The following is a 14,888-nucleotide window of genomic DNA, read 5'->3' on the forward strand; positions in this document are numbered from 1 at the left end:
TACTTTATTTCTTGTAGAACCTTTGAATGACTAGTATGGTACTAAGCTAGGTGCTGGGGTTCCACACGAAAGTCTCAGTTTTGTCTTTATGAGGCTTGTGGTAAAGGAGAAAGAAACAAATAATCACAAACACAGATAATTACAATATGTGATTGGTTCTATAAAGGCAAAACATAGCATGCTATGTGAGACCATAACAAGGACAGTGAATTATAATTGTGGGTGCCATGGAGAAAGTCTTCTAAGAAAGTCATAACTAAGCTACAGCATGAAGAATAAGGAAAAGTGAGACCAGCACAGTGGTCAGGAGCAGTAGTCCAAGCAGGGACCAGAGATGTGAAGGGTCTGATGGGAACATCATGTTCTTGAAGGAACTGGAGGGAGGTCAGTGTGACTGAAGCACAGACGAAGATACCAAAGAACAAGGCTGTAGACATTGGCTGGGCCTCATCAGCCATTATAAGGATTTTTAAAGAATCTTAAATGCAAAGGAGATCCTTCTTGGGCTTTTAAGCAGGTGTGTGAAATGATTTGAATTGCACTTTAAAAACCTCACTCTGGGCCCTACAGAAAGGATAGATGGCAATGGAAAAGGAAGGACTTTGGGAAAGACAGTAAAGAGCTTGGGAAAGCAGTGTAACTCCAGGTGAGAAGTGATGACTGAGAATTTTTCAGACTGTATGAAAATACATGAATCCTTGAGAAAGAGCACAAAAATTATCAAAAATGTGAAATAAAAATTGTACATCTTTTAAGATTCAGAGCACCAAAGGCAAAGGAGAATTTTTAAAAATAGAAGAAAGCATATGAGTAGTAATCAATTGCATTCTTATATACAGCAAAAAAACTAAACAGATTTTTAAAAAGATAATACTTATAATGACAAATACTATCAATATATTAATTATATACACGACACAGAATAAATTTAATAAAACTTGTGAAAAAATAAACAAAACTTCAGTGAGACATGTTAAATAAAAATTAGATAACTGTTAATTATATATATGTATGTATGTATATATATATATAATTAACATATAATATGTATGTGTGTATATATATATAACTATGGATGGGAAGAAAATGTCATAAAGATGTCAACTCCCAAATATAACCATATATGCAATGCAATTTCAATAAAAATAATGACAAGGATTTTTATGAAAATTCCAAAGCACATATTAAATTTCTTATGAAAGATAAAGAAGCCAAACATTGCCAAGACAGTTTTGAAGAAGAGCAAGGCAAAATTCAGTGTAGAAGGGGCATGTTTTAAAGTTTAATAAGTTTTGATAGGCAATAATGTAGCAAAGATAGGGGTGAGATAAGAGAAGAGAATAAAAAATATGGAACATAATCACAATCATATGGAAATTTGATATATGACTAAGGTGACACTGAAGATAATTTGGTGAAAGAATGGATATGCTAGAGTCAAGACGGCGTACTAGGAGGACACGGAATTCACGTCTCCTCACAACCAGGGTACCTACCAGGCACCAGTGGGGGACCACAGACACCTAAAGGGAAGGGAGGAACCCCCAACGACCGAGTAGGACACGGGGAATGGGGGGAGTGAAGGGGGAGAAGTGGAGGCGGGACAGGACTGGCACCCCTGAGGGGTGGCTCGGGGAGGGGAAGGGATCCCATGCCCGAAGGGGGAAATTGGGGAACCATTGGGAGGGCAGAGGATCAAAAGAGAGTATGGCCAGGTTTCCCCTGCCCACTTGGACCCCCAGGAACCTGTTGGGATCCTGGGCCTGATCCTCTGCCCACCTAGACCCCCTCCAGCCACGCAGGCCCTGAGGGAGTCAGAGGGAGGGAAGGGGGAGAAAAAGTAAAGGCTGGAGCTCCAGGACTGGCACTCTGAGTGGTGGCTGTAGTTTCTACACCCAGCGGGACCCACCTACAGTTAGGGGTCCAGCGGTGACAGGGTAGACCGTAGGGGAGGGGCACAAAGGAACGGAAGGGAATGCAGCCAGTGCTTTCCCTGTCCACTTAGGCACCAGGAACCCTGTTGGGTTCCCAGGCCTAATGCTATACCCTCAGAGCCTCCCTCCTGCCATGCAGAGCACAAGCCCCACCCCTACATCCCCACCCAGGGCCCTACTTCTACACTTGGAGAACCCCTCCAACGAGCTGGGCCTAAACCCCACACACACACTCTCACTCAGGGACCTACCTCCAAACTCCAGAACACCACACTCCAGAGGCCCTCTCACCTTCTGTGCAGGTCCTAAGCAGAGGCCCGGCCCCATGCTTGAAGGTCGCCCCACCTAGGCCCCATCCAATGCTCAAACGTAACCCCCCCACCTGCCTAGGTCCTGCCCCACCAAAAACCACACCCCTGCCTAACTTCCACCCCTGCTTAAACTCCGCCCCCATAGCCAAGGCTTTTTTTTTTCCCCCCACTTTTAGATTGGGGTCCTATTTTACCTTGTTGATTCATTGTTGATTCTTTTATATTTTTATTTTTCCTAATACATCTTTTATTTTTCTAATTTTATTTTATTCTTTATACTTTGTTAGTGTTCTCTCCTTTTGGCTTGCCACCGCCCCCCCTTTTTTTTTCTTTTTTCTGTTGTGGTTGTTGTTCAAATGTAGTTTTATTTTTCCTAATATATTTTTTATCTTTCTAATTTTATTTTGTTTTCTATTCTTTGATATTGTACTGCTCTTTTTTTTCTTTTTTTCTTCTTTTTTTTTTTCCCTCACCATGAAGCTTGCAGAATCTTGATTTCCAGGCTGGAGGTGAGGCTCAAGCTCCTGAGGTGGGAGCTCTGAGTCCAAACTGCTGGACTAACAGAGAACCTCAGACCCCAGAGAATATCAATTGGGGTGAGGCCTCCCAGAGGTCCTCATCTCAGGACCAAGACCCAGCTCTATTCAACTGTCTGTAAACTCTAGTGCTGGACGGCTCAGGCCAAACAACCAGTAAGACAGGAATACAGCATCACCTCCCCCCAAAAAAAAGAAATGACAAAAAAATTTGTTACAGACAAAGGAGCAAGGTAAAAACTTACAAGACCAAATAAGTGAAGACGAAGTAGGCAACCTACCTGAAAAAGAATTCAGAGTAATGACAGTAAACATGATCCAAAATCTCGGAAAAAGAATGGAGAAAATAAAAGAAACATTTAACAAAGATCTAGAAGAACTAAAGAGCAAACAAATAGTGATGACCAACACAATCACTGAAGTTAAAAATACTCTAGTAGGAATCAATAACAGAATAACTGAGGCAGAAGAACGGATAAGTGAGCTGGAAGATAAAATGGTGGAAATAACTGCCAGGGAGCAGAATAAAGAAAACAGAATGAAAAGAATTGAGGAGAGTCTCAGAGACCTCTGGGACAACAATAAACGCACCAACATTCGAATGATAGGGGTCCCAGAAGAAGAAGAGAAAAAGAAAGGGTCTGAGAAAATACTTGAAGAGATTATAGTTATAGAAAACTTCCCTAACATGTGAAAGGAAATAGTCAATCAAGTCCAGGAAGCACAGAGAGTACCATACAGGATAAACCCAAAGAGAAACCCACCAAGACACATATTAGTCAAATTATCAAAAATTATTTTCAAAGAAGAAATATTAAAAGCAGCAAGGGAAAAGCAACAAATAACATACAAGGGAATCCCCATAAAGTTAACAGCTGATCTTCCAGCAAAAACTCTGCAAGCCAGAAGGGAGTGGCAGGACATATTTAAAGTGATGAAAGGGAAAAACCTACAACCAAGATTACTCTACCTAGCGAGGATCTCATTTCAATTCGATAGAGAAATTAAAACCTTTACAGATAAGCAAAAGTTAAGAGAATTCAGCATCACCAAACCAGCTTTACAACAAATGCTAAAGGAACTTCTCTAGGCAAGAAAAACACAAGAGAAGGAAAAGACGTACAAAAAAAACCCCGAAACAATTAAGAAAATGGTCATAGGAACATACATATCGATAATTACTTCAAATGTAAATGGATTCAATGCTCCAACCAAAAGACACAGACTGGCTGAATGGATACAAAAACAAGACCTGTACATATGCTGTCTACAAGAGACCCACTTCAGACCTAGGAACACATACAGACTGAAAGTGAGGGGATGGAAAAAGATATTCCATGCAAATGGAATCATAAGAAAGCTGGGGGCTTCCCTGGTGGGTCAGCGGTTAAGAATCCACCTGCCAACGCAGGGGACACAGATTCGATCCCTAGTCCGGGAAGATCCCACATGCCACAGAGCAACTAAGCCTGTGCGCCACAACTACTGAGCCTGCGCTCTAGAGCCCATGAGTCACAACTACTGAGCTCACGTGCTACAACTACTGAAGCCCACACACCTAGAGGCCGTGCTCCGCAACAAGAGAAGCCACTGCAATGAGAAGCCTGTGCACCACAAGGAAGAGTAGCCCATGCTCGCTGCAAATAGAAAAAGCCTCTGCACAGCAAGGAAGACCTAAAGCAGCCAAAAATAAATAAACTAATTTTTTAAAAAAAGAATATTTGACATTGTAACATTTAAAATATTTAGGGCTTCCCTGGTGGCACAGTGGCTAAGAATCCACCTGGCAATGCAGGGAAAACAGGTTCAAGCCCTGGGCTGGGAAGGTCTCACATGCCACGGAGCAACTAAGGCTGTGTGCCACAACTACTTAGCCTGCACGCTAGAGCCCGTGAGCCACATCTACTGAAGCCCACGTGCCTAGAGCCTGTGCTCTACAACAAGAGAAGCCATCGCAATGAGAAGTCCGAGCACTGCAATGAAGAGTAGCCCCCACTCGCCACAACTAGAGAAAGCCCACGCACAGCAACAGAGACCCAACTCAGCCAAAAATAGGAAAATAAATTAATTAATTTAAAAATATAATATTTTTTAAAAAAGCAAGCTAGAGTAGCAAATCTCATATCACACAAAATAGACTTTAAAATAAAGACTATTACATGAGACAAAGAAGGACACTACATAATGATCAATGGATCAATCCAAGAAGAAGATATAACAATTGTAAATATTTATGCACCCAATATAGGAGCACCTCAATACATAAGGCAAATGGTAACAGCCATAAAAGTGGAAAACATCAGGAACACAATCATAGTAGGGAACTTTAACACCCCACTTTCACAAAAGGACAGGTCATCCAAAATTAAAATAAATAAGGAAATACAAGCTTTAAAGGATACATTAAACAAGATGGACTTAATAGATATTTATAGGGCATTCCATCCAAAACCAAGCAAATACACTTCTCAAGTGCTCATGGAAAATTCTCCAGGATAGACCATATTTGGGTGACATATCAAGCCTTGGTAAATTTGAGAAAATTGAAATCTTATCAAGTATCTTTTCTAATCACAATGCCATGAGACTAGACACCAATTACAGGAAAAAAATTATAAAAAATACAAACACAAGGAAGCTAAACAATACACTACTTAATAACCAAGAGATCACTGAAGAAATCAAAGAGGAAATCAAAAAATACCTAGAAACAAATGACAATGAAAACACGACGGGCCAAAACCTATGGGATGCAGCAAAAGCCGATCTAAGAGGGAAGTTTATAGCAATACAATCCTACCTCAAGAAACAAGAAACATCTCAAATAAACAATGAAACCTTACAACTAAAGCAATTAGAGAAAGAAGAACAAAAAAACCCCAAAGTTAGCAGAAGGAAAGAAATCATAGAGATCAAATCAGAAATAAATGAAAAAGAAATGAAGGAAACGATAGCAAAGATCAATAAAACTAAAAGCTGGTTCTTTGAGAAGATAAACAAAGTTGATAAACCATTAGCCAGACTCATCATGAAAAAAAAGGGAGAAGACTCAAATCAATAGAATTAGAAATGAAAAAGGAGAAGTAACAACTGACACTACAGAAACACAAAGGATCATGAGAGATTACTACAAGCAACTATATGCCAATAAAATGGACATGCTGGAAGAAATGGACAAATTCTTAGAAAAGCACAACCTTCCAAGACTGAACCAGGAAGAAATAGAAAATATAAACAGACCAATCACAAGCACTGAAATTGAGACTGTGATTAAAAATCTTCCAACAAACAAAAGCCCAGGACCAGACGGCTTCACAGGTAAATTCTATCAAACATTTACAGAAGAGCTAACACCTATCCTTCTCAAACTCTTCCAAAATATAGCAGAGGGAGGAACACTCCCAAACTCATTCTACGAGGCCACTATCACCCTGATACCAAAACCAGACAAAGATGTCACAAAGAAAGAAAACTACAGGCCAATATCTCTGATGAACATAGATGCAAAAATCCTCAACAAACTACCAGCAAACAGAATCCAATAGCACATTAAAAGGAACATACACCATGATCAAGTGGGGTTTATCCCAGGAATGCAAGGATTCTTCAATATATGCAAATCAATCAATGTGATACACCATATTGGCAAAATTGAAGGATAAAAACCATATGATAATCTCACTAGATGCAGAAAAAGCTTTTAACAAAATTCAACACCCATTTATGATAAAAACCCTCCAAAAAATAAGCATAAAGGGAACCTACCTCAACATAATAAAGGACATATATGACAAACCCAAAGCCCACATCATTATCAATGGTGAAAAACTGAAACCATTTCCTCTAAGATCAGGAACAAGGCAAGGTTGCCCACTCTCACCACTATTATTCAACATAGTTTTGGAACTTTAAGTGACAGCAATGAGAGAAGAAAAAGAAATAAAAGGAATCCAAATCGGAAAAAGAAGTAAAACTGTCACTGTTTGCAGATAACATGATACTATACATAGAGAATCCTAAAGATGCCACCAGAAAACTACCAGAGCTAATCAATGAATTTGGTAAAGTAGCAGGATGCAAAATTAATGCACAGAAATTTTCTGCATTCTTATACACTAATAATGAAAAATCTGAAAGAGAAATTAAGGAAACACTCCCATTTACCATTGTAACAAAAAGAATAAAATACCTAGGAATAAACCTACCTAAGGAGACAAAAGACCTGTACGCAGAAAACTATAAGACACCGATGAAAGAAATTAAAGATGATACAAACAGATGGAGAGATATACCATGTTCTTGGATTGGAAGAATCAACATTGTGAAAATGACTCTACTACCCCAAGCAATCTACAGGTTCAATGCAGTCCCTATTAAACAACCAATGGCATTTTTCACAGAACTAGAACAAAAAATTCCACAATTTCTATGGAAACAGAAAAGACCCCAAAGAGCCAAAACAATCTTCAGAAAGAAAAACGGAGCTGGAGGAATCAGGCTCCCAGACCTCAGACTATACTACAAAGCTACAGTAATCAAGACAGTATGCAACTGGCACAGAAACAGAAATAAAGATCAATGGAACAGGATAGAAAGCCCAGAGATAAACCCACGCACATACGGTCACCTTATCTTTGATAAAGGAGGCAAGATTACACAATGGAGAAAAGACAGCCTCTTTAATAAGTGTTGCTGGGAAAACTGGACAGCTAGATGTAAAAGAATGAAATTGGAACACTTCCTAACACCATACACAAAAATAAACTCAAGATGGATTAAAGACCTAAATGTAAGGCCAGACACCATCAAACTTTTAGAGGAAAACATAGGCAGAACACTCTATGACATATATCACAGCAAAAGAAATGGAAATGAAAACAAAAATAAACAAATGAGACCTAATGAAACTTAAAAGCTTTTGCACAGCAAAGGAAAGCATAAATAAGACGAAAAGGCAACCCTCGGAATGGGACAAGATATTTGCAAATGAAGCAACTGACAAAGGATTAATCTCCAAAATATACAAGCAGCTCATGCAGCTAATATCAAAAAAAACAAACAACCCAATGTAAAAATGGGGTGAGGACCTAAATAGACATTTCTCCAAAGAAGATATACAGATTGGCAACAAACACATGAAAAGATGCTCAACATCACTAATCATTAGAGAAATGCAAATCAAAACTACAATGAGATATCACCTCACACAGGTTAGAATGGCCATCATCAAAATATCTACAAACAATAAATGATGGAGAGGGTGTGGAGAAAAGGGAACCCTTTTGCACTGTTGGTGGGAATGTAAATTGGTGCAGCCACTATAGAGAACAGTATGGACGTTTCTTTAAAAACTAAAAATAGGGGCTTCCCTGGTGGCGCAGTGGTCGAGAATCTGCCTGCCAATGCAGGGGATACGGGTTCGAGCCCTGGTCTGGGAAGATCCCACATGCCGCGGAGCAACTAGGCCCGTGAGCCACAACTACTGAGCCTGCGCGTCTGGAGCCTGTGCTCCGCAACAAGAGAGGCCACGACAGTGAGAGGCCCGTGCATCGCGATGAAGAGTGGCCCCCGCTTGCCGCAACTAGAGAAAGCCCTTGCACAGAAACGAAGACCCAACACAGCCAAAAAAATAATAAATAAAAAATAAAATTTTTTTAAAATTAAAAAAAAATTAAAACAAAAATTTACCCTTATATCCTTTAAAGAAAAAAAAAAACTAAAAATAGAACTACCATATGACCCAGCAATCCCACTACTGGGCATATACCGTGTGAAAACCATAATTCAAAAAGAGTCATGTACCACAATGTTCACTGCAGCACTATCTACAATAGCCAGGACATGGAAACAACCTAAGTGTCCATCGACAGATGAATGGATAAAGAAGATGTGACACATATACACAATGGAATATTGCTCAGCCATAAAAAGAAACGAAATTGAGTTATAGTGAGGTGGATGGACCTAGAGTCTGTCATACAGAGTGGAGTAAGTCTGAAAAAGAAAAACAAATACTGTATGGTAACACATATATATGGAATCTAAAAAAAAAAATATGGTTCTGATGAACCTAGGGGCAGGACCGGAATAAAGACACAGACATAGAAAATGGACTTGAGGACATGGGGAGGGGGAAGGGTAAGCTGGGACAAAGTTAGAGAGTAGCATTGACATATATATACTACCATATGTAAAATAGATAGCTAGTGGGAAGCAGCTGCATGGCACAGGGAGATCAGCTTGGTTCTTTGCGACCACCTAGAGTGGTGGGATAAGGAGGGTGGGAGGGAGTCGTAAGAGGGAAGGGACATTGGGATATGCGTATGCATATAGCTGATTCACTTTGTTACACAGCAGAAATTAACAAAACACTGTAAAGTAATTATACTCCAATAAAAAGTTTAAAAAAAAAAAAGAATGGATATGCTATATTTGGAATTATGTCTTCCTGATGAATTGATCCTTTTTTGTTTAATAAGGTTTTTTTAAAATAAATTTATTATTATTATTTTTTTAAATTTTTGGCTGTGTTGGGTCTTCGTTGATGTGTGTGGGCCTTCTCTAGTTGTGGTGAGTGGGGGCTACTCTTTGTTGTGGGGCACAGGCTTCTCATTGTGGTGGCTTCTCTTATTGCGGAGCACTGGCTCTAGGCACGTGGGCTTCAGTTGTTTTGGCACACAGGCTCAGCAGTTGTGGCTCGTGGGCTCTAGAGCGCAGGCTCAGTAATTGCAGCACACAGGCATAGTTGCTGCACGGCATGTGGGATCTTCCCAGACCAGGGCTCAATCCCATGTCCCCTGCACTGGCAGGTGGATTCTTAACCACTGCTCCACCAGGGAATTCCCTGTATTGATCCTTTTCTCATTTGAATTATATCTGTTTTTTTATAATACTCCTTAACTGGAGATTACTTTTTCTAATAAACCACTATAATTTTCTAAGGAAAAAAAAAAAGAATGGATATGTTAGGGGTTTTAAACACTGGCTATGCATTTAATTCAACTGGGGAGTTTATAAAATAATTTCCCGGCCTCAGCTCAAAATCACAGACCTTGAAATAGGGAAAAGACTGAAGGTTTATGTTATATGAAAAATTTAATGCAGTTATTCAGCCAAAGAGACGATTTTCAAAAGTGAACACAGAGGCCAAGGGTTCAACTTCTAAGAATGGTGAAGTAACAGGTAATTTTAAACAATAAACACACTGAAAATGACTAAAAAATGATACAGAATATTTTTTTTTCAGAATATTTTAAAATCTGTTGTGAAGGAGAAGAATGTTCTAGAGGTATATTCCAAGAGCCTAACTTTTTTTTTTACCTGTAGAAAAAAAAGAATTTACCAATTCTATAAATGGCAGCAAAAAAACCTGAGGAGAAACCTGAGGAACTGATATATTAATGGAACTAACATATAAAAACTGATGTTAAAATCCTCACAAAGGAGAAGGCCCTTGTAAACCATGGAATGGCTATACACCATGGGTTAGGATAAGTGGAAAACAACCCAGCTTACACAGAGATTAAAACCCAGCTTTTAATCATCTCAATCTCTTATTGGACTAAGAAGATTGGAGGTTACTAGTGCCTGAGTATCCTTCCAGAATCAACTATAAATCCAAATTCCCTATTCAACTTTCCAAAACCAATTTCTAGTATTCAAACAAAAATAACCAGATATAAGAAAAGACAATATCCAAATAACCCAAAACAAACAAAAAGACCTTTGAAACAAAATCAGAGATACAGATAATGAAATAACTATGCATGTATATAAAGTAAATGTCCTTAATATTATTTGAATAATTAAAATGTAAGATTGTAATATTCCACTGTATATATGTACCACATCTTCTTTTACCCATTCCTCTGTCTATGGACATTTAGGTTGATTCCATGTCTTGGCTATTGTAAACAGTGCTTCAGTGAACATTTGGGTGCACATATCCTTTTGGACCATATTTTTCTCTGGATATATATACAATGGAATATTACTCAGTCATTAAAAAGAATGAAATAATGTCATTTGCAGCAACATGGAAGGACCTAGAGATTGTCATATTGAGTGAAGTAAGTCAGATAGAGAAAGAGAAATATCGTATGATATCCCTTATATGCGGAATCTAAAAAGAAACGATACAGATGAACTTACTTACAAAACAGAAACAGACTCACTAACTTAGAGAACGAACTTATGGTTACCAGGGTGGAAGGGTGGGGGAAAGGGATAATTAGGTAGTTTGGGATTGACATGTACACACTGCTATATTTAAAACAGATAACCAACAGGGACATACTGTATAGCACAGGGAACTCTGCTCAATGTTATGTAGCAGCCTGGATGGGAGGGGAGTTTGGAGGAGAATGGATACATGTATATGTATGGCTGAGTCGCTTTGCTGTGCATCTGAAACTATCACAACATTGTTAATTGGCTATACTCCTATATAAAATAAAAAGTTTAAAAAAATCAATAAAATAAAATTTACATGAAAAAGTAAAAAAAAAAAAGTAAGATTATAATCTAGGGCAGAGAATCCAGCAGAATTCCCAGGCTTGAAAAATATAACTTAAATTACAAACTCATTAAATGAGTTTCACTTCAGATTAGATACTGCCAAAGAGAGAATGAAGTGTTCTAGAACAGTGCCTCTCAAAGTTTGGGCAAATCACAGCAACATAAGCATCAGCAAAGAGCTAAAAAGAAGTGCACATTTTAAGGTCCCACCCCAGAAGTACTAATTGAGAATTATGAAGGTGGACCCAGGAATAAACTTTATCAAGATCTGGTGATGAAGAATTCTGGGAAGGCTTGGATGGGAAATTGTGCTTAACTTCAGTCAATTTCAGCTCTTAGCATAGTAGCAATTATCCATCCCCCACCCCCAGCCACATGGCAGGCAACTGTGCACATCTCCTGAAGCAGCTTGTACACAGCTTGTGGGAGTCAGGGTGGGAAAAAAGGATCCTATGCTCCAAATATTCGGGACCTGTGCTCTGATTTCTGATCGCTGCTTCTGATCACAGAGGTGCAGTCAAAGAAGTCAGTGGCCATTTTTGTTGTACCTACCGTAACTGTTACAAACCCCTCCCCCTCCAGCTAAAGTAACTTCCATGGGATATAAAGGGCCAGTACCTTTTCTTTCCCCCTCTTCATTTTTCTACTTTTCCCCTTTTAGGAGACATTAAGACACTCAAAAACAACTTCAAATATGGGGAAAACTAGAAATGCCCAGGAAAAGTTGCAGACTAAGAAAAGACCTGAGAAGAACTAAAGTTTACACCTCAGGCTGATCCTTGCCACAGAGACAGTCTACAACAATAAAATAAACAAACAAGACAATAACAAAAAAAGCAAACCATGGGGGAGGGAGAGAATCTGATATTCTGAGTTACAACCTCATTAGATTCAAATAGCCAGTATTCAATAAAAAATCAAAGAGCATACAAAGAGACAGGAAAGTATGGCTAATTCAAAGGAAAAAATACGTTAACAGAAACTGTCCCTGAAAATGACCTGATGGCAGACCTACTAGACTAAGACTTTTAAAAAACTGTCTTAAAGGTGTTCAAAGAACTAAAGGAAGACATGGGGAAAGTCAAGAAAATAATGTGTTAACAAAATGGAAACATAAATATAGAGAAATGAAACCTAAAAAGAGACCAAACACTAAATTCTGGAGCTGAAAAGTACAATAAATTAGATGAAAAATTCACTCGAGGGATTCAAAGGCAGATTTGAGTAGGCAGAAGAAAAAATCAGTGAAATTGAATATAAGACAATGGAAATTATTGAGGTTGAGGAACAGAAAGAAAAAAGATTTTAAAAAGCAAACAGACCCTAGGAATACCCTAGGAGACCCTAAGAGAACCCTAAGAGAACTATGGGACACCAAAAGAAAGACCAACATACACATCATGCAAGCCCCAGAAGGAGAAGAGAGAAAAAGAGGCAGAGAGAATATGTGAAGAAATAGTGGCTGAAAACTTCCTAATTTGATGAAAGTCATGAATATAAACAGTCAAGAAATTCAATGAACTCCAAGAGACCCACAATGAAATAAAATAAGACCCCCATCGAGACACATTATAATCAAATATTTGGAAGACAAACACAAAGAGCAAATCATGAGGGGAGCAAGAGAGAAGTGAATACTAGGGATCACATACTAGGGATCCTCAACAAGATTAGTGGCAAATTTCTCATCAGAAACTTTGGAGTCCAGAAGACAGTGGGCTTGTATTTAAAGTGCTAAAAGAAAAAAAAAAAACCTGTCAATTCAGAATCCTAAATTCAGGCAGAATCCAATTTAGGCAAAACTGTCTTTGAATAGTGAGGGATAAATCAAGATTTTCCCAGATAAACAAAAGCTGAGTGAGTCTGTGACCATTAGATCTGCCTGAAAAAAATGCTCAAGGGAGTCTGCAAGGTGAAACAAAAGGACATTGGACAATACTTTGAAACCATATACAGAAATAAAGATATCTATAAAGGTAAATACATGGGCAATTATAAGAGCCAGTAGTATACTTTTTAAAAATTTCTTGGCTGTGTCACGCAGTATGTGGGATCTTAGTTCCCTGACCAGGGTTTGAACCTATGGCCCCTGCAGTGGAAGCATAGAGTATTAACCACTGGACTGCCAGGGAGGTCCCAAGAGCCAGTAGTTTTTTAACAATGGTCTATAACTGTATTTTTTGTTTGCTAAAAAAAAACCCCAAAAACAAAAATTAATATGTTTAAAAAAAATTAACATAAAAGCTATTATTACTGTACCTTATTTTCTATATAACTCAGGAGACTAATGCATTTAAATCATTTGTTTGGGAGCACACAATGTATAAAGATGTAATTTTGTGATATCTACAACCAAAAGGGATGGGAATGGAGTTGTAAAGGAGCAGAGTTTTTATATGTTATTGAAGTTCAGCTGCTATAAATTCAAATTTGCATGTTATAACTTTATGATTAAATGTAATCCCCATGGCAACCACAAAGAAAATACCTACAGATTATAAACAAAAGAAAATTTACTAGGAATTTAAACATCTCACTGTGAGAAAACCCAACTAAACGCAAAAGAAGTCAGGAATGTAGTCAATGAGGAATGAAAAAGCTGTAGGGCATATAGAAAACATTAGTACAATTACAGAAGTAAGTCCGTGCTTACCAGTAATTAAAGGTAAATGGATTAAATTCTCCAATCAAAAGATAGAGATTGGCAGAAGAGATAAAAATACATTACCCACCTATATGCTGTCTACAAAAGACTCACTTGATATCCAAAACACAAACAGTTTGAAAATAAAAGGATGGAAAATGATAGTCCATGCAAACAGTAACTAAAAGAATGCAGGAGTGGCTATACTTATATCAAACTAAATATACTTTAATCAAAAAAGTTTACAAGAAATAATGAAGGCTACTATATATTAATAAAGGCCCAATGCAGCAAGATGTAACAATTATAAACAATTATGCACCTAATGACAGACCATTGAAATACATGAAGCAAAAACTGACTGAATAGAAGGGAGAAATAGACAATTCTGCCGTAATAGTTGGCGATATTAATCCTGCTCTTAAATAAAGGATAGAACAGCCAGACAGAAGACAAGTACGGAAATAGAGAACTTAACACAATAAACCATTTATATCTAGTAGACATATACAGAACACTCCTTCCAACAACAACTGCACACACGTTTTTCTCAAGTGCACATAGGACATATGCCAGGGTAGACCATATGACAGGCAACAAATCAATTCTCAAGATTTTAAAAAGATAAGTATCGTACAAAATATCTTCTCTGACCACAATGGAATGAAGTTAGAAATCAATAACATAAAGAACACTGGAAAATTCACAAAACTGTGGACATTAAATAATACACTTTTAAGTAATCAGTGAATCAAAGAAGCAATCACAAGGAAATTAGAAAATACTTAGAGATAAATGAAAACAAAACACAACATACCAAATCCTATGGATGCAGCAAAAGTGGTGGTAAGAGGGAAATTTGTTAAATTAAAAAAGAAATTTCTTGAATCAACAATCTAACTTTACAACTTTAAGGAACTATAAAAAGAATGAACTAAATCCAAAC

General features: G+C 38.0%; 1 long non-coding RNA gene across 14 annotated transcripts in view; it reads right to left on the bottom strand.

Annotated features, from left to right (window-relative positions):
• LOC309634366 overlaps positions 1-14,888 on the bottom strand; it is a 111,846-nt gene that overhangs the window by 71,750 nt on the left and 25,208 nt on the right. The gene's annotated exons all lie outside the window — the stretch shown is intronic.

Source organism: Balaenoptera borealis (assembly GCF_965194805.1).
Source record: "Balaenoptera borealis genome assembly, chromosome: 8".
Lineage (NCBI taxonomy): Eukaryota > Metazoa > Chordata > Mammalia > Artiodactyla > Balaenopteridae > Balaenoptera > Balaenoptera borealis.